The 25,323-nt window shown below is 38.0% G+C and overlaps 1 protein-coding gene and 1 long non-coding RNA gene across 12 annotated transcripts in view; one reads left to right on the top strand and one right to left on the bottom strand.

Moving 5' to 3' along the window:
- FHIT (fragile histidine triad diadenosine triphosphatase) overlaps positions 1-25,323 on the top strand; it is a 1,510,123-nt gene that overhangs the window by 1,061,249 nt on the left and 423,551 nt on the right. The gene's annotated exons all lie outside the window — the stretch shown is intronic.
- The window catches only part of LOC109026393 (uncharacterized), a 61,041-nt gene that overhangs the window by 23,056 nt on the left and 12,662 nt on the right, over positions 1-25,323 (bottom strand). For all 3 annotated transcript variants that reach the window (XR_008678560.2, XR_002005419.4, XR_008678561.2), the window contains exon 2: positions 19,782-19,846. This is a non-coding gene — a long non-coding RNA (uncharacterized lncRNA). The remainder of the gene's footprint in view (positions 1-19,781; positions 19,847-25,323) is intronic.

The following is a 25,323-nucleotide window of genomic DNA, read 5'->3' as shown; positions in this document are numbered from 1 at the left end:
GACAGGCACTGCTTAACATTAATCAGCCTCCTGAAGTCATTACATTCATGAGGAAATGTAATTCACATGTGATTACTTTTTAATTTACTCTGTAATCACATTCCAAGTGAACGGGCCAAGCTTAAAATGAAATTTAAAAGTCAAATACTGCTTTGTATTAGGAATTCACAATTTTTATATGCACTTAGGTTAGTAAAGATTTTACAATAACCATTTGTGACTGAGCATATGATGATTTTTTGATGAAAGTTAGTGCCATACCTAAGATAAGATGTATTTGATTTCTCTCCAAGTACTGAACTGGACCTGGAGAGTCTCAGAACTCTACTCTGTAGTGAATTCCTGCCTCATCTAAACTTTATTTGAAAAGAAAAAAAAGTCATCCAAATGTTCCTCAATCCCAGATCTGAAGTTGCGATGAACTAATGTATTTTTAATTCCTGCTGTGCCTGTGAGGCATATGCATTTGTTTTATCCATCATGAGAAGGTGTATACAGAACCTCATAATAACTGATTTCAGCTCATCAATGGGGAATGCCAGGGCCTGCAGTAAGAATCTTCCTCCAACAATGTGGTCTTTCAAGTGTGTGAAGTTATAAAGCTGCTGTGTTGGTTTCACGGGAGCCTTGAAACTAAAGGTTCAAAAGGCCAGAACCAGCTAGTTATGGATAGTAGTGGGTAGGTTTGTGCTGTGCTTTATAAGCCAGAACTAAGGGCAATGGAGAGAAATGTACAAAGGTTTTTCAGATTTCCAGTCAATACAAAGAAGAAATGTTTTTCATTTGACCCCCACTACCACTGCATTGAACAATCTCAGAAGTACTAAGATACCCTTTCCAGAAAATATCCAAAAGCTGGATTCCATTTTCCAGGGATGTTGTATAGTGTTACCAAACATAGGTTATTAGCTTTGAAATTTCAAGATATTTGTAATATCTTTATGCTAACTTTACTAATATTTACTTTAGCTCAACTCTTTTTGTTTTCACTTCACAACTACTTTGGCATTGTTTTAATCCAGTACTGTTAAAATAAATATAATGCAAGGTACATGAGATTTTTGAGTTGTCATATTAAAGAAGCAGGAGAAATTAATTATACATTTTATTTAACCCACTGTATCCTATTATTTCAACATGCAATCAATAAGAAATTTTAAATGAGATTTCTTTTTTTTTATGCTATGAAATCTTGTGTGTATTTTACACTTATAGCACATCTCAGTTTGGACTAGTCACAGTTTACATGGACAAGAGCCACATGTGGCTAGGGACTACTATGGGCAGAATAGTTCCAAGCTGTGGCATTTATGAAATCATGACTGACATGATGGTTATATATTTTTAAATGCATGTTAAATATGCTGCTTTTCGAATTTTAAAGTTTGAATTAGTAAATGGAATATGTACCACACTATGGGGAACACCGACTTGAAAAGCAGTTCTTTTATCTATCTACGTATATATGTATCTATCTATTTGGGGTGCAGTAATCTACGTGTTGGATGGAGTTTATATGCATGGGGTGTCTGCATGGCTGTATGTACTTACCTGTGGTCCCCAGTACATGATCCATACAGCTTTTTGCCCACACAAAAGCATAGCAAAGTATAAGAAATGAGACTAATATAATCCTGCTTGATTTATTTTTTTACAAATAAAACATTTACTATCATAGTATGTATATGTTGTATATATGTATGATATCTATGTAATGGATATGTGTGTGCATGTATGCATGTGTAATATGTGTTATATATGTATGTCTGTATATATGTTTATATGTATGTGTGTATGTTACACATCCTAGGCCATTGCTGCTTCCGTCTGCACTTAGGGCGGGTGTGTGGTCCCTAACCCACTTTGGTAGGTGGAATAATGATCCCCCAAAGAGGTATTAATTCTAATCCCCAGCACCTGTGAATGTTACCTTACATGACCAAATGGACTTTGCAGATGTGATTAGGTTAAAAATCTTGGGATAGGGGGATTATCTGGTATTATTCAGGTAGGTCCAATGTATTCACAAGGGTTCTTATAAATGAAAGAGGGAGGCAAGCGAGTCAGAGTGAGAGAATGTGTGATGAGGGATGCAGAGGTCTGAGTGATGTGGTGTGAGCAGGACTTGACCTGATGTTGCTGGCTTTGAAGATGTGGGAAAGCACCATGAGGTGAGGAATGTGGGCTTCCTCTAGAAGCTGGACAAAGTAAGGGAATGGATTCTGAACTAGAGCCCCCAGAAGGAACACAGCCCTGCTTACTTTTTGGTTTTACCCCAATGACAGCCATTTCAGACTTCTGACTTCCAAAACTATAGGATAAATATGTGTTGTTTCAAGCCCTAAGTATGTGGTAATTTGTGACAGCGGCAATAATAAACTAATATGTCCATCCTCAGTAACTGGTTGATTAAAATGGTATCACTTTCAAGTTTTTTTCATTTAAACAAATTTCAGTAGCTTTAGGGGTACAAGTAGTTTTTGGTTATGTGATGAATTGTATAGCAGTCAAGCCTGAAATTTTAGGGCATGCATCACCTGAGTTGTGCACATGGTACCCAATATGTAGTTTTTTAAAATCCCCCGCGCCCCTCCCACCCTCCCTTCTGAGTCTCCAGTGTCCATTATAACACTCTGTATGCCTTTGCATACCCGTAGCTTAGCTCCTCTGTGTATGTGAGAACACGTGGTATTTGGTTTTTCTTTCCTGAGTTATGTCACTTAGAATAATGGCCTCCAGTTCCATGAAAGTTGCTGCAAAAGACATTATTTTTTTCTTTTTTATGGTTGAGTAGTATTCCATGGTATACATATATATAAATATATATATTATATATATAATATAATATATTATATATAATATATTATATAATATATATAATATATATAATATATATAAATATATAAATTTTTATATAAATTAAATTTATATATAAATATATAAATATAAATATATATAAATATACAAATATAAATATATAAACATATACATATAAATATATATAAATATAAATATATAAATATAAATATATATAAATATATATATATATCACATTTTCCTTATCCGCTTATTGGTTTATGGTCACTTAGGTTGGTTCCATGTCTTTTCAATTGTGAACTGTGTTGCAATAAATATATGTGTGCAGGTGTCTTTTTAGATCTCATGACTTACTTTCCTTTTGGTAGAAACCCAGTATTGGGATCGCAAGATAGAATGGCAGGTCATCTTTTAGATCTTTGAGAAATCACGATATTATTTTCCATAAAGGTTGTACTAATTTACATTTCCACCAGAAGTGTATAAATGTTCCTTTTTTACCACATCCATGTCAACATCTATTGTTTCTGGACTTTTTAATAATGACCATTCTGGAGGGGGAAAAATGGTGTCTTACTGTGGTTTTTTTGTTTGTTTGTTTTTGTTTTTTTGAGACAAAGTCTCATTCTTGTCCTCCAGGCTGGAGTGCAATGGCGCGATCTTGGCTCACTGCAACTTCCGCCTTCTGGGTTCAAGTGATTCTCCTGCCTCAGCCCCCTGAGTAGCTGGGATTACAGCTCCCTGCCACTATGCCTAGCTAATGTTTGTATTTTTAGTTGTTGCAGCGTTTCTCCATGTTGGCCAGGCTGGTCTAGAACTCCTGACCTCAGGTGATCCACCCTCCTCGGCCTCCTAAAGTGCTGGGATTACAGGTGTGAGCCACCGCGCCCGGCCCTCACTGTGGTTTTAATTTGCATTTCCCTGATGATGAGTGATGTTGAGCATTTTTTTCATGTTTGGTGGCCTCTTGTATATCTTCTTTTGAGAAATGTCTGTTCATGTCCTTTGCCCATTTTTTAATGGGATTATTTGTTTTTTATCCTTGCTGATTTGTTTGAGTTCCTAGCAGATTCTGGATATTAGTCCTTTGTCAGATGCATAGTTTGCAAATATTTTCACCCATTCTGTGGGCTGTCTGTTTACTGTGATGATTGTTTCTTTTGCTGTGCAGAAGCTTTTTAGTTTAATTAGGTATCATTTATTCATTTTTGTTTTTGTTTCATTTGCTTTGGAGTCTTAGTCATAAATTGTTTGCCTAGGCCAATATCCAGAAGAGTTTTTCCTAGGTTTTCTTCTAAGATTTTTATGGTTTCATGTCTTAGATTTAGGTCTTTAATCCCTCTTGAGTTGATTTTTGTATATGATGAGAGATAAGGATCCTGTTTAATTCTTCTACATGTGGCTATCCAGGTTTCCCAGTACCATTTATTAAATAGAGTGTCCTTTCCCCAATTTATGTTTTTTTAATGCTTTGTTTCAGATCACTTGGTCCTAAGTATTTAGCTTTATTTCTAGGTTCCCTATTCTGTTCCATTGGCCTATAAATCTACTTTTATACTAGTACCGTGCTGTCTTGGTTACTATTGCTTTGTAGTATAATTTGAAGTCAGGCAATGTGTTGCCTCTAGATTTGTTCCATTTAGGATTTCTTTGGCTATTTGGGCTCTTTTTGGTTCCATATGCAAATTTTAGGATTGCTTTTTCTATTTCTATGAAAAAAATGGTTTTTTGATAGAAATTGCATTGACTCTGTAGATTGCTTTGGATAATCAGATTATGATCATTTTCATGATATTCTTCCAATCCATGATCATTGGATGTCTTCACATTTGTGTCGTCTATGATACTTTCAAATTCTTTAGATTGGAAAGTGAGCCCATTTTTTAACACCCATATCAAACACCTCTTTTCCTGGGATGTTTTCCTGAACCACTTTGGCTGAGGTGTGAGGACTCTCTCCTTCCTTTCCTGCCCCCATGTTCTCATTACTGGCCCCTGACATTGGACATATCACACTGTGCTACAGTCATATATGTGAAAGCCTGTGTCCCCCACTAAACTGTTTGCAGGGTCAGGATCTGGCATCTCCACAGCCAGCACTTGATTGGCCCCAGAAATATTTGAATGCTCGAGCAAGTGCCTCAAGACTTGGATCTTACCTTTCTATAAAATGACTTGTCAAGGCCATGCTTATAGGTATGCGTATTTCTTCTTTTCTGCCTCATCTATGTCCCTGTGTTTGAGAGTTGTCCATTTTCTTTTTGAAATGGTCTGAGGCCTTTCTTTTGGAAGCTCTTTAGCCAACTAAATGATATTTTTATTTAGTTTTCTTTTAGAAATTTATTATCACTTTGCAGAATATACTGGGAAATTGATGTAGAGTCTCATTGTCTCCTCCTCTGTTAGCCTGGAAAGACAAATGCCCAGACCTTTGCAGCCTGAACACTGGCTCTTACATGCATTGAAACCTAAGGGTGCTGAGACCAGCTCTGTCCCTCGGCATGTCTCCTGATGCAGGTCCGTTCTCAGCAGCAGTGTTGCTGCAACTGGTCAGTGATTATACTCACACCTGCATTTAGGCTTGGGCACGATTACAGTAGTTCTCGTAAAGTGACTAAGTGCATTCTAAGTGTTCATATTTCTGAAGTGTATTTTGTTAATTATCCTCCTCATGGTTGAGGATTTTAAATTTTGAGAAATCTCCATTTTTCTGAGTGCATTCTGGTGTTTACAATTCTACCTTTTAAGCAAAATGTCATCCCTTTAGTTTTCGGTCATCTTACCCCAGTGTCATTTAGAATGAATGATTTTAAAAACACAGAGAGAATATTCTTTCACTGGCAGTGGAAGTGGCAGACCAATCGCTTCAGTAGAAACTTGTGTCATTCAAAATTATGAAGTTCATATAACATATAAACAATTATTTGAAAAAGCTCTTAATGTGGATTGTGGTTACAAAAAGTCAAAACCAAACATGAGTCACGCAGCCTGTAGTTATCAGTTCTGCTTTCACGGAGGGTGATGGAATCATTTTAGAGGGTAGAAAGTTAGGACTCAGAGTGTGGGGTGAAATAAAGATACATATCCAGAAGTTCAGATCCTGGGCAGGTAAGCAGCATGTAGGGTAAAGGTGTCAAATATGAGATGCAGGCAACTCTGCTAATTGAACTTGGAAATCCCATTTACTTCTGAATCCCCTGTAGAGAGCATGGCTCAACCCAATCTCTGTGTTGATTGTTCATAGATCAGATGCTTACCTCTGGTTACGTGTCCACCCATACAGGAGAGGTAGAGTCACAGAGCGGAAACTCCTCCACAGCCATTTGGGAGGTAGGGAGATGAGTCTCTGTTGGCTTTCATGAAAGGCATCTGCCATACCCCATGTCTCCAGCCACAGCATTCATGCTGAGTCCTAAATCTACATCTGCATTTGTCTCCTTGCTTTAGGGCTTTGAGCAGCCCTCAGTTTACCTTTTTCAAAGGCCATTCAACTTTTGCCTGTCTATCCTTTAACTTTTTTTTTTTTTTTTTTTTTTTGAGACATAGTCTTGCTCTGTTGCCCAGGCTGGAGTGCAGTGACGCGATCTCGGCTCACTGCAACCTCCGCCTCCCGGGCTTGAGCGATTCTCTTGCCTCCGCCTCCTGAGTAGCTAGGATTACAGGCACCCACCACCATGCTTTGCTAATTTTTATATTTTTGGTAGAGACAGGGTTTCACCATGTTTGCCAGGCTGGTCTCGAACTCCTGGTCTCAAGTAATCCACCCGCCTCAGTCTCCAATCCTCAGTGCTGGGATTGCAGGTGTGAGCCACCACACCCAGCCCTTTACCTTTATTTTTTTGATTGTAGGTGTTTTGGTTTGTTTTCTGTTTGGTTTGTATTATCTGAACTTTTCCTTTTATGTAATTGGCTTTGTTAGTCTTTCTTTTGGGTTTCTCCCACTGTAAAAATGTTTAAAAATGACTTTTTAAAAGTATTTTAAATTATTTTGCTGTTTTCAATGCTTTATGTTTTAAATGAAACATTTTTATTTTTAAAATTTTTAATCTTTAATCTGTCTCCAATTTATTTGGGATAAGGTGTGAGGTAGGGTTCACATTCTTTTCAATGTCGTCACTTTCCCAAAATAACATTTGTTGATTAATTCATCTGGCCTCATGAATTTGCAATGTTGTATAAAAAATACTACTTTTCTGTGTGTTTGAGTCTATTTCTGGAGGAGAGGATCATGCTTTGGTCACTATGCCCTTCTAATCACTACGGCTTTATGATGTGGTTTTGTATGTGAGCAATGTACACTGCCATTATGTTCATATGGTGTATTCATTTCAGTTCAGTGGACTTGAAATACTGCTTTTTCTCTTGCTAGTTAGAGAGATTTTTGAGTAGTTCACTAGGTGACAACCTGCCGTTTTCTAAGTACGAGACTAGTCAACAGTTGGTTATTAAAGCAGAAAATACTGCTATTTTTATTTCAAATGTATCCCTTTTTCTATAGCTTTTAATAAAACATGTTGTTTAAGCATTATTTTTGTATAAATTCTGTTCTTAATTTTTATCACTTTGGGTTGTTGGCATTGGTACCAAAGCTGTATAGTATACACCACTGTGCTGTTTTCTTGATCATTGCTGGCTGACTCTTTGGAGAAAGGAACCATTGTTTTTTTTTAATTGTGGGATACTGCCTCACTTAAATTAGAAGGAAGTATCAGGAAGACTTTATCTCCTGGAAGCAAAGCAGATGTTCAATAAAATTTTCTTAGCTTCCCAGGGCCTCCCAGTCACAGGAAAAAGACACAACTTCAAAATCTCCCTTAGTTTTTTTTTTTGAGATGGAGTCTCACTCTGTTGCTCAGGCTGGAGTGCAAGGGTGCAATCTCAGCTCACTGCAACCTCCACCTCCCGGATTCAAGCGATTCTCCTGCCTCAGTTCCCCAAGTAGCTGGGACTACACGTGTGCACTACCACGCCCAGCTAATTTTTGTATTTTTTTAAAATTTTTATTATTATTATACTTTAAGTTTTAGGGTACATGTGCACAATGTGCAGGTTAGTTACATATGTATAGATGTGCCATGCTGGTGTGCTGCACCCATTAACTCGTCATTTAGCATTAGGTATATCTCCTAATGCTGTCCCACCCCCTCCCCCACCCCACAACAGTCCCCAGTGATGATGTATTTTTAGTAGAGACACGGTTTCACCATGTTGGCCAGGCTGGTCTCAAACTCCTGACCTCAGGTGATCTGCCTGCTTTGGCCTCCTAAAGTGCTGGGATTACAGGTGTGAGCCACCGCGTCCAGCCCTCCCTTAGAATTTTTACTATAACTATCTTTTGGCCAGCTTTTAGGGGTATGTGTACATCACCTTTGTCCTTTTCCACCTTTTTTCTTTTGGTTTTTCTTTTTTGTTTTTCTGGTCTCATCTCACTCCCACTCTCTGGCCATTAGCCATTTCACTGCGTCATTTCTGAGAAAACTGTCTCAGCCATCTCAGAAAAGCAGTTCTGACTGTTCTGAAGCAAACAAAAATAACAGCAAGAAGTGAATGTGGGACGTTATTTTGGTTCTGTGATGTCATCAGTCAATCACAGTTCAACTTTCCAAATGTTGTTTGCAGGTCTGTTTAAGGTTGTGGTATTTTAACTGGTTGGCTTCTGTATGATGTTTGAGAATGATTAATTCTCAAAATAGTTTTTCCCTACTGAAAAGTAGCTGACTTAAAAGAAACATGTTTCAAAGCTGAATGGAAGTCATCATTAACTGGCCTAAATGTAGGTCAGATGGGTTCCTAAGGGAAAGAGCATCCTTTGGTCCTTCTTCTCTCTTTGAAACTTGAAGAGGTAACTGTTCAATGCATACATGGCTTCCACCTCTAATTAGTAGTTTTGCTGAACAAGTGCTGGATTATCAAGAACCTAACCAACCAACTCCGAAGAATACAGAATGTTTTAGAATTTAACTTTCATCAGAACAACTTTTTCAGTCCTTAGCAAAGTAGTTACTCTTTTGAAATGAAAAAACGTGGGTAAATGTCAGAGAGCTGAAAAACGATTCATGTCATTACTAAAACATTCACATTCAAATAATACCAATGCCAACCAAATTCTAGTGAATTCTGTAATGATCGCATTATCAGGTAAAATGTGGAGGCTGGTGTTTACAAGCCATGTCTTGCAATAAATATAGCAAATGCAGGGAACCAGAAAAGTCATTCTTCTGTGGTCATTTGTAATCTACTTATAAGAAGAAAGGAAGAATGGGGTAGGGCAGAGTTGTAGCATTCAGCAGAATTTCCCTAAAGTATGAAACTAAAAGCCTGAATGATTGATTGTGGGAAGATTTCAGTAAATGATACTCAAATTAAAACATTAAGTGAGTGACTTTAAGCAAAATTACATTGCCACATGCAATTTATTCACTGAAAAGGAACTTTTAAAATAAGATGAATAATACAAAAAAAATCCGGAGATCTAGTTAGATAATACAAGCTTTTCTTTTCTTTCTCCTCTTTCCCCCACCCCCAGCTTCTAAATTGAACACCTGTAAGATTTTTTTTCCCCTTTCATTTATTTGACTTGTCAGAGAAAAAAGGTCAGAGTGATCACCAGCTCTACTTTTTAACAGACAGAAGCCTGTAATTGAGAGTAATTCCTCTGCAATTTTGTAGGCAGGGGCTGTCTCAGGCTTGCTTTCAAAAGCTAGGTGAGGAGAGAAATGCTGGTGTTCTCTAAGTGAATCAACTTTATTCACCGGGCTGCAGATCATTTCTGATTTTTACGGAAATGCAGAAAGCTACAGTGCTCACATTAGTGTCCTTCTTTTAGATGAATAGAAGTGTAATCTATTTTTAACTTCTACTGGGGTGCCCTGCAGCTAAAAAAAAATTGCTTTGTGAGAGGCAGTTCAGAAATGTCTCATTTGGAAATTCGGCATTCTTAAGAACACAAGATGGCTTATTATTATTTCTTTCTTTGAGAAGTTTCCATCCTTGCTCAAGATTTCACTTGAGATGGAAATTGTGCATGTTTGTCTTTAATAGAAATAGATTCAATGTTTGTCATCATGGTGTGATATATATTATGATGCAATGTAAAGAAGTTTGGAAGAGCTGAATTAATTTCTTTATAAAAATAGTTACTGTCAAAATTTGAAGGATGAAATGAAGGCACTCCTTAACTCATATGAAACTTCACAAAATCTGTGTCCAAAGCTTTCACTACTCATTAATGGTTTCTTGTTTGAGGCAAGACCCAGAGAAAAAGGAATCATTCAGCAGAAAGCATACACACATTGAATCCAATTTAAACTCTTGGTTGTGTATAATTTTACAAAATACAGTCACTTTTTCAACTAAAAAATAAAGCCAAAATATCATAATATGTGATAGAAGCATGTCAGCATCTACGGTGTGATCTATTTATTTTACCAAGTACAAAAGTGAGGTGGAATAACAGAAAGCTGGGACATAAGTTGAAAATGTCTAATTTTGAAGGAACTGAATTCTGTTTGCCTTTAGTATAATAATGGTAAAAAAAAAAAAAAAAGAAACTGTCAAGATCCCTGAGTTCATAGACACCTGTTAGAGTCTGACATTCAATGGATTGTACTATGTTGAAATCAGAAAACAGTGCTGACAAAAGGTGTAAATGGTCCAAGTCGTATCATTAGTTATGGAAAATGTGCTTGGAATCTATGATGCTCTGTGTAATACAGGTGCATCATTTTGAAAATGTATGGGATAATTTCAGAGGTCACTTTGATAAACCTTGCCTTTTTCATTATTGTCATCTAATAACCATTCATCCTAGAACCATAATGTATAAAAATCCCCACATAAATAGGTAGAATTGTAATTTTTAAAAAGCACAATTTTAACCATAAAACAGAGAAGTGATTACCAGCTATGATCAGTAAGGCTGAATTATATCATACTTAGAAGAGAGAGATGCAAATGAATGAATTAAATTAGGAGCACAATTCTCTTCTTAAATCAGCATTTTTGACTGTCAGAATCTGGACTAGAGTGCATTATTCTTAATAGACTGTGATTTGTATTGAAATAGGACAATAAATCTGTTTATTGAAATTTATTTGCTGCTTGTTGTTCAGTTGTTCTGGCTTTGTGCAGGAGCAGGGTGAATGTAATAGGCAGGGCTGGTGATTCAGCAGAATGCCATTTTTGTAAGTGATCACCCACTCTCTAGATTGAAGACTCATTAACACAAAGATAGGATCAAATATTCTGCATTCACTGTTTTACATTGCATGTTTCACAGGAAACCCGTGAAGGCTTCCGAGGGCACCAGCAATGGAATAATCTAAGAGTTTCCCTCCATGGCCTAATTTAAAAACTGCATTTATACTTCGGTCCTCAGAGGACAACTTCTCTTCTAAACTTCAGCCTCATCCACTTCAATTCTGTATTACCTGTGGTAACTTCATTTGTCTTTTTTCTCACTTTTATTTTGTGAAGCCAATTTAATGACAGGCTTGTGATGTGTTGATTGCAATTTGACGTTAGGGGGTTTCACATTTTGCAGGCTGACTCCAGTGAGAGGCTTGTATTTTGTGTTCCCTGGCCATCATGGGTAAACACACACAAGAAGAATGAAAATGAATCACAATGTATACCATTTGATCCCCCACAGGACCCTCTGAAAGAAAGGTTGCTTTAATCTTGTCTTGGTTTGCATATTTTAAGTAAGCTCTAATCACGAGCTATTTCAGTTTTGATAAAATAGGCCTCAACACTCTACGGGCATGAACTGGTAAAATACAAAATAATCACAAAGCTTTAATAAGAAATACACATCAGTGGGAGCTAGAGTAGAAAGCTCCCATTTGAATTTAAATATCTTATGCTTCCTAATTTGAGGGAGTGTAGAACATAGGAAGAAAATGAAAAGATGGTGGTATTTGTTAAAAAAAAAAAAACAAATACAATAAAAACATCCATCTACAAAGTTTGCAGGCATGGCACTTTCCATCCTTTTTATAGCTCTTCTGCTCTAATTTCTCTTTCCCAGCCTTAGCTTTATCAATCTAACACTGTCTTTCTTTGTTACCAGAGCTAATGAGGCCCGTCTATACTCGCAGAGGATTAATCAGTGATTATAAACCATTTAGGAGATGCAGGGTGTTCTGTACACAGCCCACCTCCGTTATAACTATGTAACATTCTTGGTTTGACTTACATACACAGTAGTGATGACATTGACCTGCCATTGTCAAGTTGCTCTTGGCTTCAAGTTAAACCTTCCTGTTTTCTTGGATTTTCAAAAATGCTGAGCCTTTTTGAAAAACAGTTGACTAACTCACACAAATTCAGTCAACCTTTGACAAGGGCACAAAAGTGACTACATGGAGAAAGGATAACTTTTCAACAAATGGTGGTAGAACAGTTGAACATCCATTGTAAAAATATGAACTTAAGCAAAGACCTTGCATATGTCACAAAAAAACTCAAATGAATAATAGACCTAAATGTGAAATGCAAAAGTATAAAATCTAGAATCTTGTATTTGGTAATGCGTTAGTAGGTATATACAACACCAAAAACATAATTCATGAAAAAAATCATAAGTTACACTTAATTAAAATGAAAACTTAAGCTATGCAAAAGACACTATGAAGAAAAAAGCCAAGCCAGAGTCTGGGAGAACACAAAATACAAATCTGATAAAGGACTTGTATCCATAATATAGAAAGAACCCTTACAACTCAACAGTAAGAAAACAAAACAAGCTAATTTTAAAAATGATCAAAAGATCTGAATACATAGCTCACTAAAGAAATGCAGATGGAAAATGTACATATGAAAAGATGTTCAACGTCACATGTTGGTAGAGAGTTGCAAATTAGTACAAGATGATACTATCACACAGCCACTGGTGTGTGACAATACCATTAATAGGGAGGATGTAGAGCAAATACCAAATACCAAAAACTGACAATACCATTAATAGGGAGGATGTAGAGCAACAAGGACTCTCATACATTGCTTATGAGAATGTAAAATAGCACAGGCGCTTTGAAAGACAGTTTTGCAGTTTCCTACAAAGTTAAACATAGTTTTACCATACAATCCAGCAATCATATACCTAGGTATTTACCCAACTGATATGAAAACTTATGAAATTAGAAAACCCTGCACTGGAATGTTTGTCTCAGCTTTATTCATAATTCCCCAAACTGGAAACAACCAAAATGTCCTTCAATAAGTGAATGAATAAACAAGCTCTGTTACATCTGTAGAATGGAACATTACTCAGCAATAAAAAGGAATGAACTATACATAGAAAGATGGATGAATAGTAAATGTATATTGCTAAGGAAAGAAGCTAGTCTGAAAAGGCTATCTACTGCATGATGCAACTTTATTAACTTTCTGGTAAAGACAAAACCATGGAGATGGTAAACAAATCATTGTTACTGAAGGTTCTGGGGTGGGGTTTAATAGGTGAAACATGCGATTTTTTTTTCCCCACACCATGAAACTATTCAATTCGATGCTGTAAATGGTGGATACCTGACATTCTGCATTTACTAAAACCAGGGTACGTTTCTGCTCCAAGAATAAACCCTGGGAGCAACAAATACACCTAACACCCAGATCTTTGTTTCTAATTCCATTTCCCAATAAAAGAAACCAAGGTTCTTTGGAGAAATGGCAAATTCTGGGACTTCAGCAAGAAATATACATGATGAGCCTGGAGCATGTTATAGTGCCAAGAAGTAAGACAGTGCTCAGAAAACACAACAAAATAAATCACAATAATGGGAGTGTGTTAAAGGGACATAGGAGCCAACTCAAGGAGTTCCCAAGCGCCAAAGATGGGTCGCTTCGAACAGCAGAATAAAGACTATTGAATTATAACCCAAAATATAAAAAAGGTTTGAATAAATAGGGGTGGAAATAAATGATTGAATAAACAAATAAATGAGGTAGAATTGAAAAATCTGTTTAGCAGAATTCCAGATAGTTCTCATAAATACTGCAAGGAGCTGGAGCCTAGCTCTCACATCTTAAATGTCGGCCACACGTGGTTTCTTGTCCAAAGTGTACAGCTTAAAAAGGAGGAAAAAAGAGTAACTTCAGAATGCAAAAATTGAATAAACAATACTTCAACCAGTGATCAAGGTTAACATCATCGGTGATAAGTCATGTTGATAATATGGACGTTGCTATGATGTGATGAGTATGGCACTTTATCTTTGTGGTGTTCCTCCCAAAAAACCATAGACATAGTGCAATCATGAGAAAGACATCAGACAAACCTTAACTGAGGGACTTCAGCAACATACTTGCCTCAGTACTATTAAGGTCATAAGAAACAGTAAAGGTCTCATAAACGGTCACAACTAAGAAAAGTCTTAAGAGACATAAGTTATGTTAATATGGTATCTTGGATGGGGTCCTGGAGTAGAAAAAGCATATTAGATTGAAAACTAAGGAAATCCGAATAAAATAGAGGCTTTTGTTAATAGTAATGTCTCAGAGGCCAGGCATGGTAGCTCACACCAAGAGTCTGAGACCAGTCTGGGAAGCATAGTAAGAGTTGGTCTCTACCAAAAAATAAAAAACAAATTAGGTGTGATAATGTCCGGTAATCCCAGTTACTCAGGAGGCTGAGGCAGGAGAATCACTTCAGCCGAGGAGTTTGAGGCTGCAGTGAGCTCTGATCACGTCACTGTACTCCAGCTTGGGTGACAAAGACCCTGACTCTAAAAAAAATGAAAAATAAATAAATATAAATAATAATTTATGAATGCTAGTTCAATGATTGTAACAACTCTACCATATATGGAAGTTGCTAATAATAGTGGAAACTAGGTGTGACATATATGGGAACTCTGAACTCTTTATAATTTTTCTGTAGATTTAAAACTAGTCTAAAATTAAAAAGTAAAAACGTAATGCTGTTGACTGTCATCAGGATCTGGGCCACAGTAGGAAATATTTTTTCTTAGTAAAAGTTACTGGCCCTAATAGAGATTGGACACAGTTGGTCTTGGTTTTAAAGGGATTCTGGGGAGGGAAGAGGGTGTCGGCATCACTTAATCAGTTCCCTTGATTGACTTGGCATTGTCAAGTTTTGAAACGAGTGCGACATGGCATGCTTGAGCCTGTAGTGTGATTTTTTGAAGTACCCAGAATGTCTGTGGAACCTCTGGTCAAGTCTGTGGAGCTTCTAAGTGTGTCTGATTGAGGGACACTGTCAGTCAAACTTGTTAGTCACGGTGTTGACTTCAAATTGAACAAAACACTTTCAAAACAATCCTCCATCATACCACTTTTATTTATTTATTTGTTTGTTTGTTTGTTTATTTGTTTATTTGTTTGAGACAGTCTCACTCTGTTGCCCAGATTTGAGAGCACTGGTGTGATTTCAGCTCACTGCAACCTCTGCCTCCTGGGTTCAAGTGATTCTCCTGCCTGAGCCTCCCGAGTAGCTGGGATTACAGGCATGCACCACCACACCTAGCTAATTTTTGTATTTTTAGTAGAGATGGATTTTCACCATGTTGGCTAGGATGTTCTCAAACTCCTGACCTCAAGTGATCTGCACACCTCGGCCTCCCAAAGTGCTGGGATTGCAGGTGTGAGCCACCGTGCCTGGGCAGCTCCTCTGACCACTTTTTCAAGATATTTTACCCGTTTGGATTGAAGGTGATACTTTATTCAGAGGATGTCAGAGAGAAAGAACTACATATCCTTTTTATTCTTTCAGGAAATGGGCAGAGGGGGAGTTGTCATGGACAGAATATCTTTTAAAGGAGTGGAACCCTCCATTATTTTTTCTTTTTTTTCTTTTTTTTTTTTTTTAACCCTCCATTATTTTTTGACTTTGTTTTTCTGCTTTTTACACACTGCCCCCCACTGGCAGCATTTATAGAGAATAAAAGGAGGAACTAACAACTCATTTGAGCAAGTATTTATTGATTGATTGATTGATCAAGACAGGGTCTCACTCTGTCACCCAGGCTGCAGTGCAGGGGTGCCATCATAGCTCACTGCAGTGTCAAGCTCCCAGGCTCAAGTGATCCTCCTACCTCAGCCTCCCAAGTAGCTGGGACTACAGGTTTGTGCTACTGTGCCTGACTTTTTTGTTGTTATATTTTTTTGTAGAGACAGGAACTTGCCATGTTGCCCAGCCTGGTCTCAAACTCTGGGGATCAAGCTGTCTGCCTGCCTCAGCCTCCCAAAGTGCTAGGATTACAGGTGTCAGCCACTGTGCCCACTGGGCCTCTGAGCAAAATTTAAAATGAAAGGAAACTAACCAAGATTTTGCCTAGTGACTAGATGCAACCTAATATGAAGGAGAGCATCTGCTGCCATGTTTTGTGCTACTTAAAGATGCTAATAGGCAGTGCTCTCACCAAATCATGGAATCATTGACATTTGGTTTATTGTGAGAACAGTTGATGCTGCCTTGTTGAGGTAGGAGGCCTGTAGGATTTGTTTTCAGGTCATGGTCCCACTAATAGAAGCAGGATTTAGTCAATCCCGTTTTCAGATGCAGTGAAGAAGCCAGCCAAAACTACCAGGTGGGGAGGAAAGCAACCTCTAGTTGCCTTCATTGCTCATTAGCATAAAGACACTCCCATTGGCGCCAGGACAGTTTACAAGTGCCATGGCAACAGCCTAGAAGTTATCTCATATCGTTCTGAAAACCCTCTGCCCCTTTTTCAGAAAGTTCTGCATAACCTGCCTCTTACTTAGCATATAATTAAAAGTCCCCACCAGGGATTTTGTGATCCCATTTATCTATGCTGTTGCATATTTCGGATTTGTTTTTCAGAGCATCATGCATAAGGTGATTGCTATGATGTATCACAGGTAGAGATATATATAGGAGGGTGTACCTCCATTTCTTTTGGAGTCAGACATGTAACAACTTAATAAATGCTAAAATATGAAGGATATAACTGTCAGAATGAGATAATGTGACAATATCTTGAAGACTATAAAGAGCTATGGAAATGAAAATTAAAGTCAATAAATGCAAAAGAAATGCATTGAGCTTTTCACTTTGTGTTTGTGAGACCAGATCACAAATCTGTATGAAGATTTTGAATTTTAATTATTACCAAGAGGCTTTGTGCTTATTAAACATGTCTTTACTAACAACCTAAACTCTACTCTGGTCTTCTATTGATGCCAGTGGTAATAGGGGGTGCTTCTGACATTAGACCAGGCCATGAATCCTAGCCTATAGCTATATATCCTTGGGAAATTCCTTTACCTTTTTGAACCTAGGTGTTCCCATCTGTAAAATGAGGATAATAATCTGTAATCTGGGGTCAGGCACTGTGGCTCACACCTGTAATCCCAGCACTTTGGGAGGCCGAGGTGGGCAGATCACTTGAGGTCAGGAGTTTGAGACCAGCCTGGCCAACATGGTGGAACACCGTATCTACTAAAAACATAAAAACTAGCCAGACGTGGTGGCGGGCACCTGTAATCCAACTACTTGGGAGGCTGAGGTGGGAGAATCGCTTGCACCCAGGAGGCAGAGGTTGTAGTGAGCCAAGATTGTACCACTGCACTCCAGCCTGGTGACAGAGTGAGACTCAGTCACAAAAAAAAAAAAAAAAATGAAAAAAAATTTGTAATCTGTGTAATGATTGTAGAGAGTAATAGTAATATTCCTGGTGCAACTTTATTTTGTTACTTCTCATAGCTGGTTGGTAAATGGTACCATCAATGTGGCAGTTTAACTCATGGTACTTTAAAGAGACTGTAATTTTTCCTACTCACCTTCATTTTAAAATAGAAAATTTAAAAATATCGAGATTATCAAATATAAGTAAATGCTTAGTTTGTTTAAAATATGTGCAGTGTTTTAAATTTTGTGAGTACCATACAAGTTAAATAAGATCAAAGTACTTGATTCTTTAATCTTGCAATCCAGTAATTTAGAGATGGTGAAAATTCTGTTTGGTTCTTCCAGATACAGATTAAAATTCCAAAATTTAAATATGGTATTTTATTTAGATTCTGAAATATAAACGCTTATCTGTGAAAAAGCATCAATGTCAAATTATAAAGGAAGACCTCCATACATTTTTACAATATATGCCCTGTTTTTCTAACAGAGAATTAAAATATAAAATATACATTTTATATTCTGAATGCCTAAGACAAAGAGTTAAAATATTTTTTAAAATGAAGCTGTTAGAAACAGTACTTCAGGATATTTCTTGAAGACTAGAAAAATAGTCTTTGGCAGATCCAGTCTCTGCTCGATTTTGTCTCCATGAAAATTCCTTCAGCTTTCTTTTCATTTCTTTCAGGGACTGGGATTGGGATGAGGGTGAAGTGTGGAACAGCAGGTGGCCCTTAATTCTGACAAAGCCGATACCATCCTGTTATGTTTTAATGATGCTGTTGCAGGTGTGAAGTTTTTCTCTTTCTCCTTTTTATAACTTCAGCATAAGCACAAGTTGGGTTATTTTTGTTGCAACAGCACGGTATATTTTTTCTACTTTTCATTTAAAACTTGACTCACTTTGCTGCCCGTGATCTTCCTAGTTAAAAATCACTTCAGCATTATCTCATAAATTTTCCATTGACGAGCTTGTGTGCTTTTTGTCAAGTCTTTGAATAAGCTGTTTTGGTGGCCTGAACACCACTGCTCTCCATGCTATCCAGAGGCTGCTTGTCCCAGTTTGTGTGGTTACAGCTGTGTAATTTCCATTGGCCATATTTACATTACATAAATATATTACATATAGTCCCCATGGAGGACTGCCTCCAAGGTTGGGCTCTAATTCCTCAGAGAATTTAGAATTGTCATTCAGATTCCATCTTGAATCTATTTGACCTCACATATGAGGAGAGAGCAATACTGGAAAATTAATGGTAGCTGTTTCCTTTCATGTAGCATGTAAAACAAAGAGAACCCGTTTAGAGAGACCAAGATGTCAGGAAGAAATGAAAGATGGCCTAGCTTTTCCTTAGTGTTCTAGACCAGGGTTCTAGCTTGGGCCAGATGCCTGTTTTCATGACCTTGGATTTCTTAAACCTAAAGGAACCTATTTTTTTTTTTTTTACACACTTACAACCTACAGAAACATGTATTATAACCTAATATTTAAGGTCCTGTAGCTAGGTAGTTTAATTTCTTATAAGTTTTCCTGTCTTGGCAGAAAGACCCTGTTCTTAAAAAAAATGGCATGTCCTCCAAAAATCCCATGTTGATTTACTTTGGCGTATTCTCACAAAGGGAAGGTCACGGAACAAGTTCCATTTCTATTTTAATGGTTTAATTTCATTATAGTAAGCAGACAACTGGAAACAGAAGGAAACCATTAACAATGTTGTGATGTCACACAGGACAGATATTTCAAAATGGTTTTGCTTTACAGAAGTATGCATAGTGTGAAAAGATTACACCACTGTGATATAGGGGAAAGGGCACAGGCCTTTCAAATCCCTGCCCTGCCATCTCTTAACTCTGGGACCGTGAGTGGGCTGTGTGACATCTATGAACTTTGGTTTTCTCTTCTGCATAAAAGAGAATAATGATACCTACTAGAGAATTGTTGCGGTGATTTACTGAGATTGAAATGCTCCTAATGGAATGCGGCCACGTGGTAGGTAGCAATAAATACCATTCTTTTCTCACTTCTTTTGCTGCCCATGAAAAGCTAATTCTGAGGAATCTTTAATCCCTTTTACTATCTTTTTACAAACCTACTGTACGTTAAGAGTCTTATAGTGTAATTAAGGGGCCCCTCAGTATTTCTTGAAGTATATTTTATAGGGCTCTGAATATGAGATGATAATATGTATTTTATATAAAGAACAAAGGGAAAATCGTCCCCATGGTAAAATGCTTTAGGAGAATACAGAGGGCAATATCAGATTTCTTTACTGCAGAACTTCTCAGGGCCTTTAATATGCTCATACCATGGTATATATCTAGGAATACAGTTTAGTTTTCAGAATTTCCCTACCTTATTTGATCTGTGAAAGTCGTGCTTCAATATATATCGCATAGGATCAGATTGCTGAGGAAGAGCTGATGGACCAAAAACAACGTAGTTTAAATAGTGAGTAAAGTGTTAGTATTATTTAAATCTTAGAGTTGAAGTGAATCTGACTTGACTTATCTATGCTTTTTCTTTCTCCCCACCCCCACGCCAACAGAGTCTTGCTGTGTTGTCCAGGCTGGAGTGCAGTGGTGTGATGTTGGCTCACCGCAACCTCTGCCTCCTGGGTTCAAGTGATTCTGCTGCCTCAGTCTCCTGAGTAGCTGAGACTACAGATGTGCGCCACAACACCCAGCTAATTTCTGTATTTTTATTACAGACAGGGTTCACCATGTTGGCCAGGCTGGTCTCAAACTCCTGACCTCAAGTGATCCGCCCGCCTCAGCCTCCCAAAGTGCTGGGATTACAGGTGTGAGCCACTGTGTCTGCCTTATCTGTGCTTCTTTATAATAATGATAGTTTTCCCTTGCTAACCCATTTGGGAAGTTAACAGTTGTGAAATAAAAAGATGGGGCTTGGCCATAGGTGGTGTGCACTGAAGAAGCCCATGGGGATTGGAAGTTGGCTCTCTGGCACTAAATAGCCAGGTATCTTCCTCAGTTCTTCTGAATACCTCCTGAACAGAAATTTCTTCTTTCAGTGTTTTATATAATAGCTAATCAGGACGCTTCATACTAACGTTAAATTCTGGTGCTGCCAGGTATGAAACCAATCTTGTCTCACTTTCCCGTAGCTAGGACTCTCAGCATTGAGTCACGCTATTAACTTTCTTTTGTGATTGTAATCCTATGTGGCATACCAGAAACTCAAAATGCTTTGGGACTTGAAGTACATTATCTCCTCTCAGATTCACAGCGCTGACCCAGTCCAGCCTATACCAAAATGTGATTGTGACAAAGCAAAGGAAATGACAGTATTTTAGTGGGAATCCTTTTCAGAGAAAAAGAAGTCTTGATGGAGTGAGAACTCTTTAGCTGAACCTGAAAGGTAGATGACTATATCACTAGGTTGGGCATAATTATATCTCAGCTGACATTGCTAAATGCACAGTAAAAGTAATACCATAGGAGGTGATTCAAAAATCACTAATCTCAGAGTGCAAAACAATGGTGCTAAAGCTGGCACTTTCAATAAACACCTTTCTCCGTGGTGTATTACAGAATGGAATTTGTCTGTTTCCCAATCCCAGTAAGCCTCTTCTGTTTTGACCTACTTCTATGCGAAGGGACTACAGTTAGAATCATTCCTTTTACCTCACTTGTTTTTTATTTTTAATTGGAAACTTTAGTGTTAGGGAGAAATTGATCATAAGACGAGTTACCAATACCTTTGTGAATGCCTTTTGTTTTTTCATAGCCGGGTGTGCTAGTACTTTTGCCTGGCAGTTTCATTTTTTCTGGATTAAGTAACTGACTATCAAATTCTAGGTCAAGTTCAACTTCTTCTAGCTTTTTTTTTTTTTTTTAAACCTTGGCTTATTGTATTATTTCCCTGACCCTCCCTCTCCTTCCCCTCATTATTTATTTTAATGGCAGGTATTTATTTTTATGGGCAGCATTTGTCGTTCCTGGGAAGCATGTGTGTAATTTGTGGTTTTGTACATAAATTCACAAAGGTCTTTGCTAACTGCCTGGGCATGCTCTTTTGCACAGATTTTTCATCATTTTCACCCTGGGAGCATCCAGTCTCCCTATGAGCATTTTTTTGCTCCCACAATTTTATGTTGTATTTTTTCTTCCTGTTTCTGGTCTTCCTCTTTGGATTTCTGGCCTTTCTCCTTGCTTTGCCCTCCTTGGTTTCTTTCCGTGATCTTTTTCCCTGAGTTAGAGGAATTGGAGAAAACATTAAGTAGCCAAAAGGGACTCCTATTTCCAAGCAACGGATTTTATGGCTTGATAGCCAAAGGCTAGAGCAGGACTTCCAGCGGCTCATGATTGACGCAGCTCTTTTCATTAAACCAGCTTCCTCCTCGTGCTAAATCTCTCTGGTAGCATTTGCCAATACTCAGCTTTGTAAGATGGAAAGCTCCTAGGAAAGCCTGACTCTCCAAGTCTTTGGGACATTTCAGCCCTCGATGAGCTTTTTTACTTACCTGACTTGTGTTTTTCCACTTTGTTCCATCTCTACCCCATCTACCTAGTTGTTTGTCCGTTTCCATATGGCAGTTGCCAGGTGTTTGTTTATATATCACACAGCCTTAAAGTTGGAGAAGTATGCCTGTACTACACATGCTTAAAGCTATTTTGATTGCCCTTGTGAAATGCAGGTAAACTATGCTAGAGAGTATTTCTATATTCTTTACTAATTAATATCTGATAGAGTTGCTCTAATATAGTAGCTACTAGTATGTGGCTTTTGTTGTTGTTGTTGTTGTTTTGAGATGGAGTCTCACTCTGTCACCCAGGCTGGAGTGCAGTGGTACGAGCTCAGCTCTCTACAACCTTTGCCTCCTGGGTTCAAGCAATTCTCCTGCCTCAGCCTCCTGAGTAGCTGGGATTACAGGCACATACCAACATGCCCTGCTAATTTTTGTATTTTTAGTAGAGACGGGGTTTCGCCATGTTGGCCAGGCTGGTCTCTAACTCCTGACTCAGGTGATCCACCTTCCTTGGCCTCCCAAAGTGCTGACATTACAGGCGTGAGCCACCACACCTGGTCACATGTGGCTATTTAAATTTAACTTTGAGTTTAATTAACTCAATGATATTTAAAACTCGTCTTTCAGCTACATTAGCCCCGTTTCAAATGCTCAGTAAATATATGTGGTTAGTGGCCACCATATTGGACAGAATAGATCTAGAACAGTTCTGTTATCACAGGAAGTTCTATTGGAGTGTGTTCCTTCAGACTGAGTCATGGTTTCTCTGGGTTGTACTAGGGTAGTTAACAGTAATGAAACCCACTGTTTTCTGCTTATATCAAGTATGCTGTTGTTAATAGCATTGAGTTTTAAAATGCTTCAACTTCTAACTTGGTGAACGATTTGTTGGTGATATCCTAATTTTTAGAGGAGGTAGAGGTGTTCTTGTTGCCCTTCTGAAAAACTGTGCATTTCTCATTTTATTGTCCATTGTAGAATATGTGTATAAATGTGCACAGTTTTTATCTTCTATCTTACCTCTCCTTTCTGAAGTATGCATTGTAACTTTGCTCGTATTGCCATTTAGACTTCCCAAAGAGTCATTATGTTGAGTAAAAATAATTTAGTCTTTTCTTTTTGTTTGGCTTAACTTTTCTTCCCTCCTACCCTATGTCTTTCGTCTTCTAAGATATTATAACTAGGAAGAGTTAGCATTATATAATTATGCTATTATCTCAGACCCTGAGATACCCTGTAGGACAGATTCACAACAGAGTCATCATTTCCAGGCTAATAGCAGGGGGCTCACCCTATTCAGCATTCCACATTTTCCTCTGTAGGCACTCACATTAGTTTTATATTTTAGGTAGCAATATGTGTAGTTTAGCTTTGTGCAAACATATTAGGAGTAGACATTCAGTGTACTGTGCCCTGGTTATCTAGACTAAAGCTTCATTTTATAAAAATCCAGCTCTGTGGGGAAAGAGGGGTGTTTTATTAACATGCGGCATTAACACTGCTGGGCTCTGTGGATAGGTTGACATAGTGTCATTGTCACAGAAGATAAAATTCGAAGGAGCATTTGTGGAGAGCATGCAGTGGATATTAGAACAATAGCTCAGGATTTTATGGTGGTTTAATCATTATCCACCCCTATCCTTTCGTTCACACAGTCAACCTATATTTTTTAAAATTCACTACGTGCCAGGCACTGTGTTAACTGCTGTAGTGACTTAAATGTATGATTGCATTTATATGAGATATCCAGAATAAGTAAATCCATAGAGACAGAAAGCACGTTGGTCATTTCTAGGGGCTGGGGAAAAAGAAAATAAGAAATAACTGCTGAGTGGGCATGGCGTTTTATTTTGGGATAATGAAAATGCTTTGGAACTAGATAAACATAATTGTGCAATATTATGAATTGGTATTAATAAATGCCACTGAGTGGTTTATTTTAAATGGTTAATTTTATATTATGTGAAATTTATCTGAGCTTGAAAAAAAAAAAAAGCATGGACCTTGAAAGCAAATAGATTTATAATCAGGTTCCAACGTGACTTCTCATTAGCCATGTGATTTTGGCCAAATTATATTTTCTCTCTGAACTTCTGTTTTGTAACACTAGGATAAAAATAATAGACTTTTTTTTCCAGTTAGAAAGGCCAACAATGTTAATTAGTTTTCAGGGAAATATAAGATGCATATAAACATAAAATATAAAACAAAACAATCCAAATCTTACAGTCCAGGAGCATATCAAGACAGAGCATTTTTTTGCAGACACAAGAGTACTATCAAAGGGAAAAATGATACCTGGAAAGTAAAAGGCCAAGGGGCTTGGGTGGGTCCCTTACCCAAGGACACTGCATTTTTGTGGTATAGCCATAAGATTTTTTTTTAAAAAAAGCACTTCAGTCTTAAAAATATTAGAAACAGGCCAGGCGCGGTGGCTCACGACTGTAATCCCAGCACTTTGGGAGGCCGAGGCGAGTGGATCAGGAGGTCAAGAGATGGAGACCATCCTGGCCAACATGGTGAAACTGTCTCTACTAAAAATACAGAAATTAGCTGGGCGTGGTGGCAGATGCCTGCAATCCCAGCTACTCGGGAGGCTGAAGCAGGAGTATCACTTGAACCCGGGAGGCGGAGGTTGCAGTGAACCAAGATCGCGCCACTGCATTCCAGCCTAGTGACAGAGTGAGACTCGATCTCAAAAAAAAAAAAAAAAAAAAAAAAAACATATATATATATTAGAAACATGGAGATAGTTTAGCACCACCATTGATCCTGAAAATATTTTAGCACTCACAGTGACTGCACTGAATTTAATGTCCTTTTCTCGATTTTATCTGCTGAGGGAGAAAGAGGGAAAACCCAGAGAAAGGGCTCCTCCTGACCCCACAGAGTCCACTGAGAATTGAGACCAGTTGAGCAGACAGCGTGAGGAATTCTCCAAAGTTCTGCAGCCCTGGAAACATCCACCATTTCATGCTTCGTTGATCTCCACTCCTGCCTAGGCCTCACCTTCCCACAGACCTCTCAGGACCTGGCAGGGAAACCCATTTGTCATCCTGTGTCCTGGATTTAAGGACAAGCTGTTGCAGAGAAAAGGTTGTACTTTTAAGGATGGTGGCTGTTCATACTTTTTTTCTCTGAAATAAACTCCTAAGAGTAGTGTGCCTTGGTTATAAGCCACTAAAAAATGGAAAGCTGCATCCATGGATGAACATTGACTTTACCCAGTCTAATTCATACCAGGGTGGCTGACTCAGAAAACTGCACTACCACAGGTATCGTTAGAGATACTTGAGATTCACTGGTCAATAGAAGGCCAAGTGAGGTTGCCTTCTTCCCAGGTGTGCCTGATGGATGGAATCTGGACCCTAAGATACCAGTCTGGGAATGGTGGGTCCCTGTTGCATA

The sequence above is a fragment of the Gorilla gorilla genome, chromosome 2 (genome assembly GCF_029281585.2).
Source record: "Gorilla gorilla gorilla isolate KB3781 chromosome 2, NHGRI_mGorGor1-v2.1_pri, whole genome shotgun sequence".
NCBI classification, from domain to species: Eukaryota; Metazoa; Chordata; class Mammalia; order Primates; family Hominidae; genus Gorilla; species Gorilla gorilla.
Note: the sequence above shows the minus strand (reverse complement) of the source record. Positions and strands in the feature narration are given on the sequence as shown.